The sequence below is a fragment of the Oncorhynchus nerka genome, linkage group LG12 (assembly GCF_034236695.1).
Source record: "Oncorhynchus nerka isolate Pitt River linkage group LG12, Oner_Uvic_2.0, whole genome shotgun sequence".
Lineage (NCBI taxonomy): Eukaryota > Metazoa > Chordata > Actinopteri > Salmoniformes > Salmonidae > Oncorhynchus > Oncorhynchus nerka.
The window spans coordinates 29,364,666-29,377,737 of NC_088407.1; the positions used below are offsets into that span (position 1 = coordinate 29,364,666).

Consider the following 13,072-nt stretch of genomic DNA (forward strand, 5'->3'; position numbering starts at 1 on the left):
GTAGTAGTAGTAGTAGCAGAAGGAGCAGTAGCATTAATAGTAGTAGTAGTAGTAGTAGCATTAATAGTAGTAATAGTAGTTGTAGTAGCAGAAGGAGCATTAGTAGTAGTAGTAGTAGCAGAAGGAGCAGTAGCATTAGTAGTAGTAGTAGTAAATATAATATGAGTAGTGCTTCTTACATTGTTAAAACAATCATTAGTGATTACATTATTGTTTCTTCAAGGGCAAAAACATTGTCATCGGTAATGTATTGTTATCATTCCTCTTGAACATGTTTTAACTACATGTGGCTTGTGTAAGTAAATGGTGGAATTCCTCAGATAAAACTAAGCCCATGAATTAAATCTAAATGGCCAAAAGTCTATTTTTCTCGCTCTCTCTCTTTTTTCTCTCTCTCTCTCTCTCTCTCTCTCTCTCTCTCTCTCAATTAAAGGGTTTTATGTTAACATTGCCAAAGCAAGTGAAGTAGATAATAAACAAACGTGAAATTAACAATAACATTTAAAAGTAAACATTATACCCACAGAAGTTCCAAAATAAGAAATACATTTCAAATGTCATACTCTATCTCCTCTCTCTCTCCCTCCCATGCACACACACACATTTCTTCTTCAATTCACACATTTTCACCGTCTGAAAACAATTGACCGATTATTTTACCACGCTAGACAAATGTTTCCCTCAAAACTGTTAAGTGTCATGGTGTCCAAACGTCAGCATTACTTTGGTCGACTGAATGGGGAGAAAGTTGATCCCGGGGAGTTAGTTGTTCCTGTTGAGTGACGTCACCGTTCCATCCCCTCTCCGTTTCTGTGCCTGAGTCGGGCAGTCTGTGTATGAGTGTCGGCAAGAGAGAACGAGAACGCGTCCCTGCTGCACCGCACACACAGAACTACAGTCTCGACACATAGAATAATGAATACCTAACGCGCACAACGACGGGAAATATACCACGTTTTCATCGCTGGGCGTTCTGGTCCATACGCTCGCTGTTGTGATTTGCCTCTTGCTTTGAGGAAGATTAATTTAAAGAGTAAAAAAGCAAAGTCAAGGAAAAGAGGCGAAATAAGAGAGGACAGACTGGAAGCGAAGCGTATATAGAAGTACAGACGGATTATTTATCTAATACTGCTATCATTCTGGATGTAATTCGCGACTAGTTTTATACAACTGGAGACCGAGTTCAAAGACTGAATGAAAATATGATAAGGTAAGCTTCTATGGAAATGACCATTCAAATTGGCGAATTTGTGGATGTATGACTTCTCACGCACAGTGTGAGCGGATTGAAGTCGTCGCCACAAGTCTTTCAAATAGTGTGGTGCGTGTTGAGATGCGATCGATTTGTTGTATTTCTTTATTGTCAAATATATTGGAGCACCAAACTATGTCTGTGCTTAGGCATTTCGTGAGTTATTCTTATCGATTAGTTTGTTGTTTTTATTATGTAGGCCTGTAGAGTGGAAAGGAAGACTGCAGTTAATTGAGATGGAATTGACTGATAGACCAGTGCCTTTTTTTGTGAAGGACGAGAGCGTCCCATTGAATTAAATTACTCAATATACATACACATTTAGAACAGGATAACAATAGGTATTTGAGTTATTATGTTTATGACTATTCCAGTAGACTAGACGATTTTGAGGATCTGGGTATTCGTTTACTGTATGATCATGTAAATTCTACAGCAGAAGGCTACGGAAATACAGTTCATGTATTGTGTAGTCCTATGGTGGAATAATACCAATTATCGTATTGTGTAGTCCTATGGTGGAATAATACCAATTATCATATTGTGTAGTCCTATGGTAGAATAATACCAATTATCGGGCTCATAAATAGATAGATGATCGGGCTCATAAAACATTCATAAAGTATTTTATTTGCTTCTCAGATTTTTATTTTCCGATTAATCGATGGTCCTCTTTTAAGATTACGATAGTGACATCACAGTTTGATTGGAAAACAGCGATTTTTGTGGAGTCTGCCATCATGATTTAAAGCCGCATTCCTCGCACTTGGAAGAGACGCGTGTCTTATCTATGTTGTCGCCTATTTTTGGAACACATTTTTGTTTCCTAACGGTCCTAACTTAACTGTCGGACAGGGCGAACTGTATCCCTGGGTTTACAGGCGTTGAAAAGGGCACACAAATAAAGGCGAAAACGCCCGTCACTAAATCAGGTGAAAGCGAACCTTTTTTTCCATGACAATTTTTCCAATAAAACTTGCGAACAACACCTGTGCTTGCTGAGCAAGTTTAGCCGCTAGGGGCCTTCATAGCATACTCTACTCGACAGTAAGACATCGAAATGCAGAGCAGAGAATGGCCAATGGGGTTGAGATGGCCAGTGATGCCAGAGGAAGACAGGCTACATTCTCTCCCCTTTGCCTTACCAATGCCCCTCAAGAGATGTTCCATGTTGTTAAGCTCCTGTTGTGATCATACAAGTCTATCATGGTTGTTGTAGACAACATTTATTTTGAGAATAATAAGGTTGCAATGCTGTGTGCTGGTCTACTGCTGATCTTTTTTGATAAATTATATTCTTATATTTTAAACAAAGTCATCACATGTTGGTTTAATTGCTTTTTTAATGCAGTATATCATTTTATGACATTTTCTGTGTTTGAGACTTTTCTAGGCAGAGTAAAAGAGTATGTGCATGTATGAAACAGTACATGCAAATGACTTGGCATTTGGTTATTCTACAGTCCATGCCCGTTCAGCTGCGTTATAGCTCAGTTTTGGGTTGTGTTGAGTTTGTTGCTCTGAGTGAAATAAAATCCATTAAGAGAGGTTGGGGTAGTGAGGTGTTGAAAATGTCTCGTAAGTGCTTTGTAATTGTGTGTGTGCGTATGAGTGTGTGCGTGTGTGTTTGTGCGCACGTCTCTTTACGTGAGCAGCTGTGTGATTGAGCAATCTCCATGCAGTTTGTAGGCAGTAAGCACTTTCAGGGAGCTCACCCAAGCACCAATCCTGTCTTCTATGTTTTACAGTTTCCAGCTCCAACAATTAGCACTCGCCCAATTTTGACACACAGCAATTAGCGCCCATCGCTACTTGTTCGCTTTCTAATTTCGCCATTACGACAGGCTCCCTCAAAAGAGGAGACTCAACAAATATACGTTTACATGGAATAGCCTAGTTGATTTGAGTTGTTCAACCCAAAGAGAGCTCTTGTGAGAGATGAGTTTTGCTGTTTTGAAAGCAGGGTTGAAGCAACCACCTTGTTTGCCTCTGTCCTTGGCTGCTTTCCTTGTGAGGTCCTTTGAAACAATTTATGGCTGTGTTTGAAGAACCGTTTTGTCATATAACAAACCAAGTTTCTATGACTCAGTGCTGCAGGGGAAGACTGTATTGTGTATCGATGAAAGTGAGGCGTTTAGTTAATTTGCAGTGTGTGTTTCGTGCTGGGACTGAAGATGATGATACAGTACACAGACAGCTGACACGAGAAGAGTCTGCTGCCAAAGGGTTAATAGATTCCCTTTGTGGGGAGTCAGAGCATTTTTGTTCGTTCCCGTTCCCCCCCAGGACATGTTTTTTGTTGTACACTCACCTGGCTAGAATGTTCTATTCTCCAGGGATGCAGACTCTGCACCTTTCAGCGATATTCACAGTTTCATCTCAAAATAGGTCATCCATGTGAATTGTGTAGATCAGAAAAAAACTAAAAGTGTGCAGACGCAGAGTGTATCACCCACTGAGCTATGAGTGCTTCATCCAAGACTACGTGTGACAGCTGAGAGCAGCCCCTAACCAGCCATGAAAGGCGCTGCATTGGCCGTGCAGCATTTACGGCGATTTGGCATCTGCAGAAGTCACGGCATTCATACTTTGTGCCCTTCGCCGAGCGGCTCAGAATGGATGAGCAGAGCTGTTGTGAAAGAAGCAAGTTTGTGTTTGTACAGGACCTCCCACTCCCACCTACCGTCAACCAATCATGTCAATGCAGAGCTATACGGAGCCCTCTGCATCGTTGCAACATTTGAGCGGCGCACGAAGATGCGGTACGGAGCTCAATTTGGCCTCTGCTTGCCTCAGGAGGCTTCGCAATTGCGTCACACCCTCCGACCACATTTTCAGATCAAGTTGGTTCTTAGCCTACTCCTCTGTTTCTCTCCGTCCGTTCTTTAACCGCATCTCCATCACTTTTACAATATTATTTCGCCGTAATTGCGAGCTGGGGTGTGAAGGTAGTGATGAGGTTTCTGTTGTTACATTTGTTTAATTATTGGAGTGGCTCGCAGCGCCAGCAAAGTGGATACGTAGATGTCTTTTCATTTCGCCTGTAAGAACAAGCAAGCCAGTCTGACTATGCAGCATTTGAGTGGCACTGCCACTGGCTAGCTAGCTTACAAACGGAAAAAGGATAGATAGCCTACTTAAAGAGATGCTTCAAAGTTAGGATGCATATGGCTAATCACTGTAATTCTATGCAAAAACATCTATTTTTCTGGTGTTCCTTAAATTCTGTTTGGTGTGTCTGTGTGTGAGGGAGAGAGAGAGAGAGAAAGAGAGTGGTGTGCAGTGGTGTGTATTCAACAAGATTTACCAAGAAAAAAACTAAAATAGATATGAAATAATTTATCTTTCGTCTCTCTGTGTTTCATAATTTCCCTTCAATTCGCAAGAGGCTGAAAGTATCTCACCGGAGAAAGAATCCGAGTGAGCGAAACAGCGCCCCTCTGTCTCTGTATGTGTAGCCCTCCTTGGACACTGTGTTAACTAACCTCCAGACGAGCTTCAATGCCATACAACTCTCCTTCCGTGGCCTCCAACTGCTGTTAAACGCAAGTAAAACTAAATGCATGCTTTTCAATCGATCGCTGCCCGCACCTGCTCGCCCGTCCAGCATCACTACTCTGGATGGCTCTGACTTAGAATACGTGGACAACTACAAATACCTGGGTGTCTGGTTAGACTGTAAACTCTCCTTCCAGACTCACATTAAGCATCTCCAATCCAAAATTAAATCTAGAATCGGCTTCCTATATCGCAACAAAGCATACTTCACTCATGCTGCCAAACAGACCCTCGTAAAACTGACCATCCTACCGATCCTCGACTTCGGTGATGTCATCTATAAAATAACCTCCAACACTCTACTCAACAAACTGGATGCAGTCTATCACAGAGCCATCCGTTTTGTCACCAAAACCCCATACACTACCCACCATTGCGACCTATACGCTCTCGTTGGTTGGCCCTCGCTTCATACACGTCGCCAAACCCACTGGCTACAGGTTATCTACAAGTCTCTGCTAGGTAAAGCCCCGCCTTATCTCAGCTCACTGGTCACCATAGCAGCACCCACTCATAGCACGCGCTCCAGCAGGTATATCTCACTGGTCACCCCCAAAGCCAATTCCTCCTTTGGTCATCTTTCCTTCCAGTTCTCTGCTGCCCATGACTGGAACGAATTGCAAAAATCTCTGAAGCTGAAGACTCACATCTCCCTCACTAGCTTTAAGCACCAGCTGTCAGAGCATTTTACAGATCACTGCACCTGTACCTAGCCTATCTGTAAACAGCCCATCTATCTACCTACCTCATCCCCATACGGGTATTTATTTATTTATTTTGCTCCTTTGCACCCCAGTATCTCTACTTGCACATTCATCTTCTGCCGATCTACCATTCCAGTGTTTAATTGCTATATTGTAATTACTTCGCCACCATGGCCTATTTAGTTCCTTAACTTACCTCATTTGCACTCACTGTATATAGACTTTTTGTTTTCTTTTGTTCTACTGTATTATTGACTGTATGTTTTGTTTATTCCATGTGTAACTCTGTGTTGTTGTATGTGTCGAATTGCTACGCTTTATCTTGGCCAGGTCGCAGTTGCAAATGAGAACTTGTTCTCAACTAGCCTACCTGGTTAAATAAAGGTAAAATAAATATGAATTAACAGGTTATAAAGCAAACAACACAATTATCACAACACACAGGTTGTGGCATTTTTTTCCTGGCTTTGCTTCCCCAGTGATGTTACTGCTGCACCGCTACTGGTGGTGTGAGTGTGTGTGTTTGAGAGACAGAGAGGATGTGTGGATGTGTGTGGAAGAGGGAGTAAGTGTGTGTGCGTGTGAGGGAGGGAGGGAGCGTGTAGGATGGTTTCATAAAGACCTAGTGGTTTTTCCCCTTACTGTCACAATGAAAACTTAAATCATTATGCATTTATCCCTTACTACATTCCTCCTGCCCAATCACAGGTAGGCCTTTGGATAAGAGCAAATATGCATTATCCTTTTGTTTCCCCTCTGTTAATAGTAGCCGCCACTCCCCAAAAAATATGATGGTAAAATGTTTTCATTGTTATATATATATTATACAGTAAAAAGTGCAGTGTTTCCCCCCTGTTAATAGTAGCCGCCACTCCCCCAAAAATATGATGGTAAAATGTTTTCATTGTTATATATATATTTTTAAAGAAGATCATCTTTTTCAGAAGTAACATTCACCAAAATAAAACTAGACAGTCAGGGAGAATCTACAATTACCAAGTAGCATGACACTGGGTCCCCATTGATTTTGTAATGAGTCACTCAGATACCCGGTGGTGTCGCGATACTTCTCGGTATTGTGGTTCTTGGCCTGGTATCACATCATTAGTAAAATGTTGCTATTGTGGCAACCACATTCTGAAAATAGCCAAATGTTATTGGAGTTTACACCAGTTAGCATCATGATCCGCGCTCCAGGTGTACAGGTGAAGATGTTTATCAAGTTTCCAGTGACTTTTTGAAATATGCTTAGCCTTTAATATGTTCCACTGTGGTCTAAAGGCTTAGGCCTACATAGTGTGAACCAAGCAGAGGGACTTAGCTAATATAATTGAAACATCTTGAGATGGTATAAACTCAGCATTCAGTCTCTGAATGAGACAAAAACCAAGTACCCTCTCAAAGAATCGGGCTCTCGTTTTACACTGCTATTGTTCCCACCAAATCTAATTGGCTATGACTCACCATCCTATTTCAGAAGGGGAAGTAAAAAATAAATAAATGTTTGGTGTGTGTGCTTGTGTTTGGTGTGTGTGTGCCTGTGTGTCTGTGAGCACTGCTCATCGAATGCAAGCCAAGGCTGTGGCCTTCCATTATAAGCTGTTGAATGAAAAATCAACACTTACATTATAAAAAGGATACATAAACACAGGCTGCAATTATGGGGCGCCAACCTGGTTGGAGAGAGAAGGCCACAGAGTGCCAAAAGGCCTGCTAACAATCATCCCATCGACGTGTCTTTCCCTGTAATCATCTGGTGGAATCTACCTTATTTGTACCAGCAGGCCCAAATTATCCCCCCCCCACAATTGTCTAGTGGACATCAAAACTATAAAATAACACATATGGAATCATGTCATAACCAAAAAAAAGTGGTAAAACAAATCAAAATATATTTTATATTTGAAGTTCTTCAAATTAGCCACCCTTTGCCTTGATGACAGCTTTGCACTCTCTTGGCATTCCATTCTCTCAACCAGCTTCATGAGGAATGCTTTTCCAACAGTCTTGAAGGAGTTCCCACATATGCTGAGCACTTGTTGGCTGCTTTTCCTTCACTCTGTGATCCAATTCATCCCAAACCATCTCAATTGGGTTGAGGCCAGGTCAATTGTGGAGGCCAGGTCATCTGATGCAGCAGTCCATCACTCTCCTTCTTGGTCAAGTAGCCCTTACACAGCCCGGAGGTGTGTTTTCGGCCATTGTCCTGATAGTTCCACTAAGGGCAAAACCGATTGGATGGTTTGTCACTGTGGTAGCCATGCTGGTTAAGTGTGCCTTGAATTCTAAATAAATCACAGACAGTGTCACCAGCAAAGCACCATCACACCTCCTCCTCCATGCTTCACGGTGGGAACCACACATGCAGAGATAATCCGTTGACCTACTCTGCTTCTCACAAAGACACGGCGGTTGGAACCAAAAATCAAACATTTTAATATCCATTGCTTGTGTTTCATGGCCCAAGCAAGTTTCTTCTTCTTATTGGTTTCCTTTAGAAGTAACTCTGGGTCTTCCTTTCCTGTGGCGGTCCTCGTGAGAGCCAATTTCATCATAGTGCTTGATGGTTTTTGCGATTGCACTTGAAGAAACTTTAAAACAAATGTTTCATAGTTTTGATGTCTTCACTATTATTCTACAATGAAGAAAACAGTAAAAATAAAGAAAAACCCTGTAATGAGTAGGTGTGTCCAAACTTTTGAATGTGTGTGTGTGCGTGTGTGCGTGTGTGTTTGCATCCATACATGTGTGTATGCCTCCATCACCCTGTCAAAATGAAGACTTGACAAGGTGACGGACACTGACATCACACAGGCACGCATGTACACGCTCGCTTACACACACACACACACACACACACACACACACACACACACACACCTCCGACCAAGGCACTTCTTTAGACTTTTAAGTAGTATTACCAAGCAAATCCATTTTACCCTCTAGATCCTCTCCTCTGTCTCTCCCTCTGGTTTCATGGGGGAGGATGTAGACTTAAAGCTATAGGGGCGATCAGGCGACCCCCCACGTGCCACAAATGGGAGGGAATGCCCCACGACTGCCTCTCTCTGCAGCTGTTCTTCAGTGGCGGTTTAGGTTTCAACAGATATGCCACATGTCTGTAGCCAGTTGTGAGGAGATAGGTGGGTTTCTACTGCTATGGCTTTGAATTGGGGTCTGTAGTAGCACTGCATGGAAAAGGGATGGGATTCTGACCTCCATTTTGGCTCGACAGAATGCTAGTCGCTGCCAATCGTTAGCAGTTAGCAAGTACCAACTGGAAACTAATGGAAACAAATGTAAAGAAACAGTTTATCTGTTCTGGTTGCTAATATGATGTTTCCCTTCGATACATGGCTTAGTATCTGGGTAGACTTAAGCTTAATATGACACGTTTCCAGGTTTCACCCAAAATGGTGGTGTCTTTATGCCCTTGTTATCATCTCCTTTTCTCTTATCTGTAATTTTGGGCCAGAACAGGGGTTCATTTAAATAACGGACTGAACGGGGGAAATAAAAGGCAGGAGAAATGGAAGTCACACCCTGCTATGTGCATTCATGTCACCAGCGCTTTATCAAATTATTCCACAATAGCAGCCACAAAAGTGATGGAATTTCAATTAAAGTATGACAGTTTTAAAATGTGTTTCTGCTGCATGAGGGGAACATAAAGTGATTTGGAATAGAAGGCGTATTCTCCAGTCTATATTCTCTGTTGGTTTCTCTCTTGCTCTCACTTTCTCGATTTCATCCTCTCTATTTCTCTCTTTTTCTCTCCCCCTCTCTCTATATCTCTCAGAAAGGAATGACTAGGCTAAAACATTTAGTTTCTGAGGCATTCTGCTGTGGTTATAGCCCAGAGCCAATCAGCAACAGTGTTATGATAAAGGGGGCTTTGGAAGAACTTTCAAGATGGTTGACAGGCTTTTTCAGAGAACAATTACACTACCTGATGTGAGAGATAGAGGGGTGGCAGCAGATAAGTGCTAGGGACTGAGACTTGGATCAGAGTAGCCAAGTCTGACCAGTGGCTAGCTCAAACTGGGGAAGTTCAACCTACATTTAACCCTCAGGGATTGTAAACAGTCTGAACAGAGATTGTTACAGCCTTGTAAACACACACATAGGTCTGGACACGGACATGGGTAGAGACACACGCACAAACAGACACACATACTGAAATGGTGGTCCTGTGGAGATGTACATAACAGGTGATCATGGACAACAGTGGAGGAGGTTTTGTCAAAAGGGACTTCTGTTTTGATCTTGTTTTTCTCATGCTGAGGCAGTCAACTCTTTGATTTTCTGACACATTTAAGCCCACAGATGGTTCGGTTATTTCTTACATCAGATCAAGAATCCAATATGGTCCCTTCAGCTTTTTGGCTTTTTGTTCAGCTCTAAGGAAAATAATATATTTTTGTGTGAAATAGAAGAAGAAAAAAACGAAGCAAATGGAATTGAAGAACTAAGATGATTTAGCCGAGGTCTTTCATTTGTTTGCTGTCTACATGGGGAAAGTTCTATTAGAAAGTGCAGTGACATAGGCCCACAGTAATTTCACGACTGAGGAATGCATTTAACAGTGATGGATTTTCATAATTTGAAAATGTTCCCTGATTTCCCCTGCAATACATGAATCCACAAATATTCTCATCTTGGTATCATGTTGGTATCTTAGCTACTCTAGAAATACAAAGATCAAGGCTGATGTGTCATACAGTATGTGTTCTGTCCAAACTGGTCATCTAAAGCTCCCTCTCTATGTTTCTCTATGTTTATCTCTATGTTTATCTCTATGTTTCTCTCTGTCTATCAATATGTTACTCTCTATGTTTCTCTCTATGTTTCCCTCTGTCACTATGTTTCTCTCTGTCTGTCACTATGTTTCTCTCTGTCTGTCACTATGTTTCTCTCTGTCTGTCACTATGTTTCTCTCTGTCTGTCACTATGTTTCTCTCTGTCTGTCTCTATGTTTCTCTATGTTTCTCTCTGTCACTATGTTTCTCTATGTTTCTCTCTGTTTCCCTCTGTCACTATGTTTCTATATGTTTCTCTATGTTTCACTCTGTCACACTGTTTCTCTATGTTTCTCTATATGTTTCCCTCTGTCTCTGTTTCTCTATGTTTCTTTCTGTTTCCCTCTGTCTCTATGTTTCTCTCTGTTTCTCTCTATGTTTCTCTCTATGTTTCCCTCTGTCTCTATGTTTCTCTCTATGTTTCCCTCTGTCACTATGTTTCTCTCTGTCTGTCACTATGTTTCTCTCTGTCTATGTTTCTCTCTGTCTGTCACCTCTGTCTGTCACTATGTTTCTCTCTGTCTATGTTTCTCTCTGTCTGTCACTATGTTTCTCTCTGTCTGTCACTATGTTTCTCTCTGTCTGTCACTATGTTTCTCTCTGTCTATGTTTCTCTCTGTCTGTCACTATGTTTCTCTCTGTCTGTCACTATGTTTCTCTCTGTCTGTCACTATGTTTCTCTCTGTCTGTCACTATGTTTCTCTCTGTCTGTCACTATGTTTATCTCTGTCTGTCACTATGTTTCTCTCTGTCTGTCACTATGTTTCTATCTGTCACTATGTTTCTCTCTGTCTGTCACTATGTTTCTCTCTGTCTGTCACTATGTTTATCTCTGTCTGTCACTATGTTTATCTCTGTCTGTCACTATGTTTCTCTCTGTCTGTCACTATGTTTCTCTCTGTCTGTCACTATGTTTCTCTCTGTCTGTCACTATGTTTCTCTCTGTCTGTCACTATGTTTCTCTCTGTCTGTCACTATGTTTATCTCTGTCTGTCACTATGTTTCTCTCTGTCTGTCACTATGTTTCTCTCTGTCTGTCACTATGTTTCTCTCTGTCTGTCACTATGTTTCTCTCTGTCTGTCACTATGTTTCTCTCTGTCTGTCACTATGTTTCTATCTGTCACTATGTTTCTCTCTGTCTGTCACTATGTTTCTCTCTGTCTGTCACTATGTTTATCTCTGTCTGTCACTATGTTTCTCTCTGTCTGTCTCTATGTTTCTCTGTTTCTCTCTATGTTTCCCTCTGTCACTATGTTTCTCTCTGTCTGTCTCTATGTTTCTCTATATTTCTCTGTTTCCCTCTGTCACTATGTTTCTCTCTATGTTTCCCTCTGTCACTATGTTTCTCTCTGTTTCCCTCTGTCTCTATGTTTCTCTCTATGTTTCCCTCTGTCTCTATGTTTCTCTATATGTTTCCCTCTGTCTCTATGTTCCTCTATGTTTCTCTCTATGTTTCCCTCTGTCACTATGTTTCTCTCTGTCTGTCCCTATGTTTCTCTCTGTTTATCCATGTTTCCCTCTGACTCTGTTTCTCTATGTTTCTCTCTATGTTTTCCTCTGTCTCTATGTTTCTCTCAATGTTTCCCTCTGTCTCTATGTTTCTCTGTCTCTCTCTATGTTTCCCTCACTATGTCTCTCTCTATGTCTCTATCTATCTCTATATGTCTCGCTCTATGTTTCTCTCTATGTTTCCCTCTCTATGTTTCCCTCTCTATATGTCTATCTCTATATGTCTCGCTCTATGTTTCTCTCTGTTTCCCTCTCTGTGTCTCTCTCTGCCTCTCTCTCTGTTTCTCTCTCTATGTCTCTTTCTATGTCTGTTTCTATCTATCTCTCGATGTCTCCCTCTGTTTCCCTCTCTACATTTGTCTCTAGGTTTCCCTCTCTATGTCTCGCTCTATCTATCTCTCTATGTTTCTCTCTGTTTCCCTCTCTATGTTTCCCTCAATGTCTCTCCCTATCTATCTCTTTATCAATCTCTTTATCTATCTCTCTGTTTCTATGTCTTTCTCTATGTCTCTCTCGCTTTCTCTTCCTTTTTTTCTTACTTCCTTTCACTCTCTCTGTCTTTCTCTCTCTCTCTTTCTCACTCACTCTTTCTCTCTCTCTTTCCTCATGACGCAATTATAGCCCAGCCGCTTTGAAGAAACCATGCAGAGCTAAAATGACTTTTCATGTCCGGCGTAATGACCACCATTTTGAAGGGGAATGGTAATGGAGAGAGAGGTAGGGAGAGCGAGTGATAGACGGAAAAGGAGAGAGAGGTAGAGAGGGAGCAACAGAGTAAGAGAGGGAGGTAGAGAGAGAGAGAGTGTAAGACAGAGAAGGGTAAAGAGAAAGAGAGGGATAGAGAGACCGATAGTATGCTTTTTTTGTGTCGCCTCGTGTCTCTCTGATCCAGGCCAGGGCATCAAGGATCCTGTTCCCTCTATAGTTCCCAATTAATTTAGACCAAAGGAAGCTTAGCAGCTTTAAGGCAGATTACAAGATGAATTGTACTGGGAGAGACACAGTATATTATTTTTAGGGGGAGGGGTGCTGTGTGGAGAGGGGGGCTGATGCCAGAGGCCAGGGTAGAGTGGCATCACCTGTGGTTGTGTGCGTGTCTGTGTGTGTGTGTGTGTGTGTGTGTGTGTGTGTGTGTGTGTGTGTGTGTGTAAGAGAGTGTGTTTGAGCATGTGTGTGTGTTTATGCGAGCGTGTGTGTGTGTGTGTGATCACCTAGGTAAGCAGCTGGCTCTCTTTTACAGTTCTGCTCT

At 41.8% G+C, this 13,072-nt stretch overlaps 1 protein-coding gene across 1 annotated transcript in view; it reads left to right on the forward strand.

Moving 5' to 3' along the window:
* The first annotated feature begins 842 nt into the window (after positions 1-842).
* The window catches only part of LOC115138079 (receptor-type tyrosine-protein phosphatase delta-like), a 206,512-nt gene continuing 194,282 nt past the window's right edge, over positions 843-13,072 (forward strand). Inside the window, 1 exon segment of the mRNA XM_065025473.1 lies at positions 843-1,210. The gene's annotated coding sequence lies outside the window, so the exon portion shown is untranslated.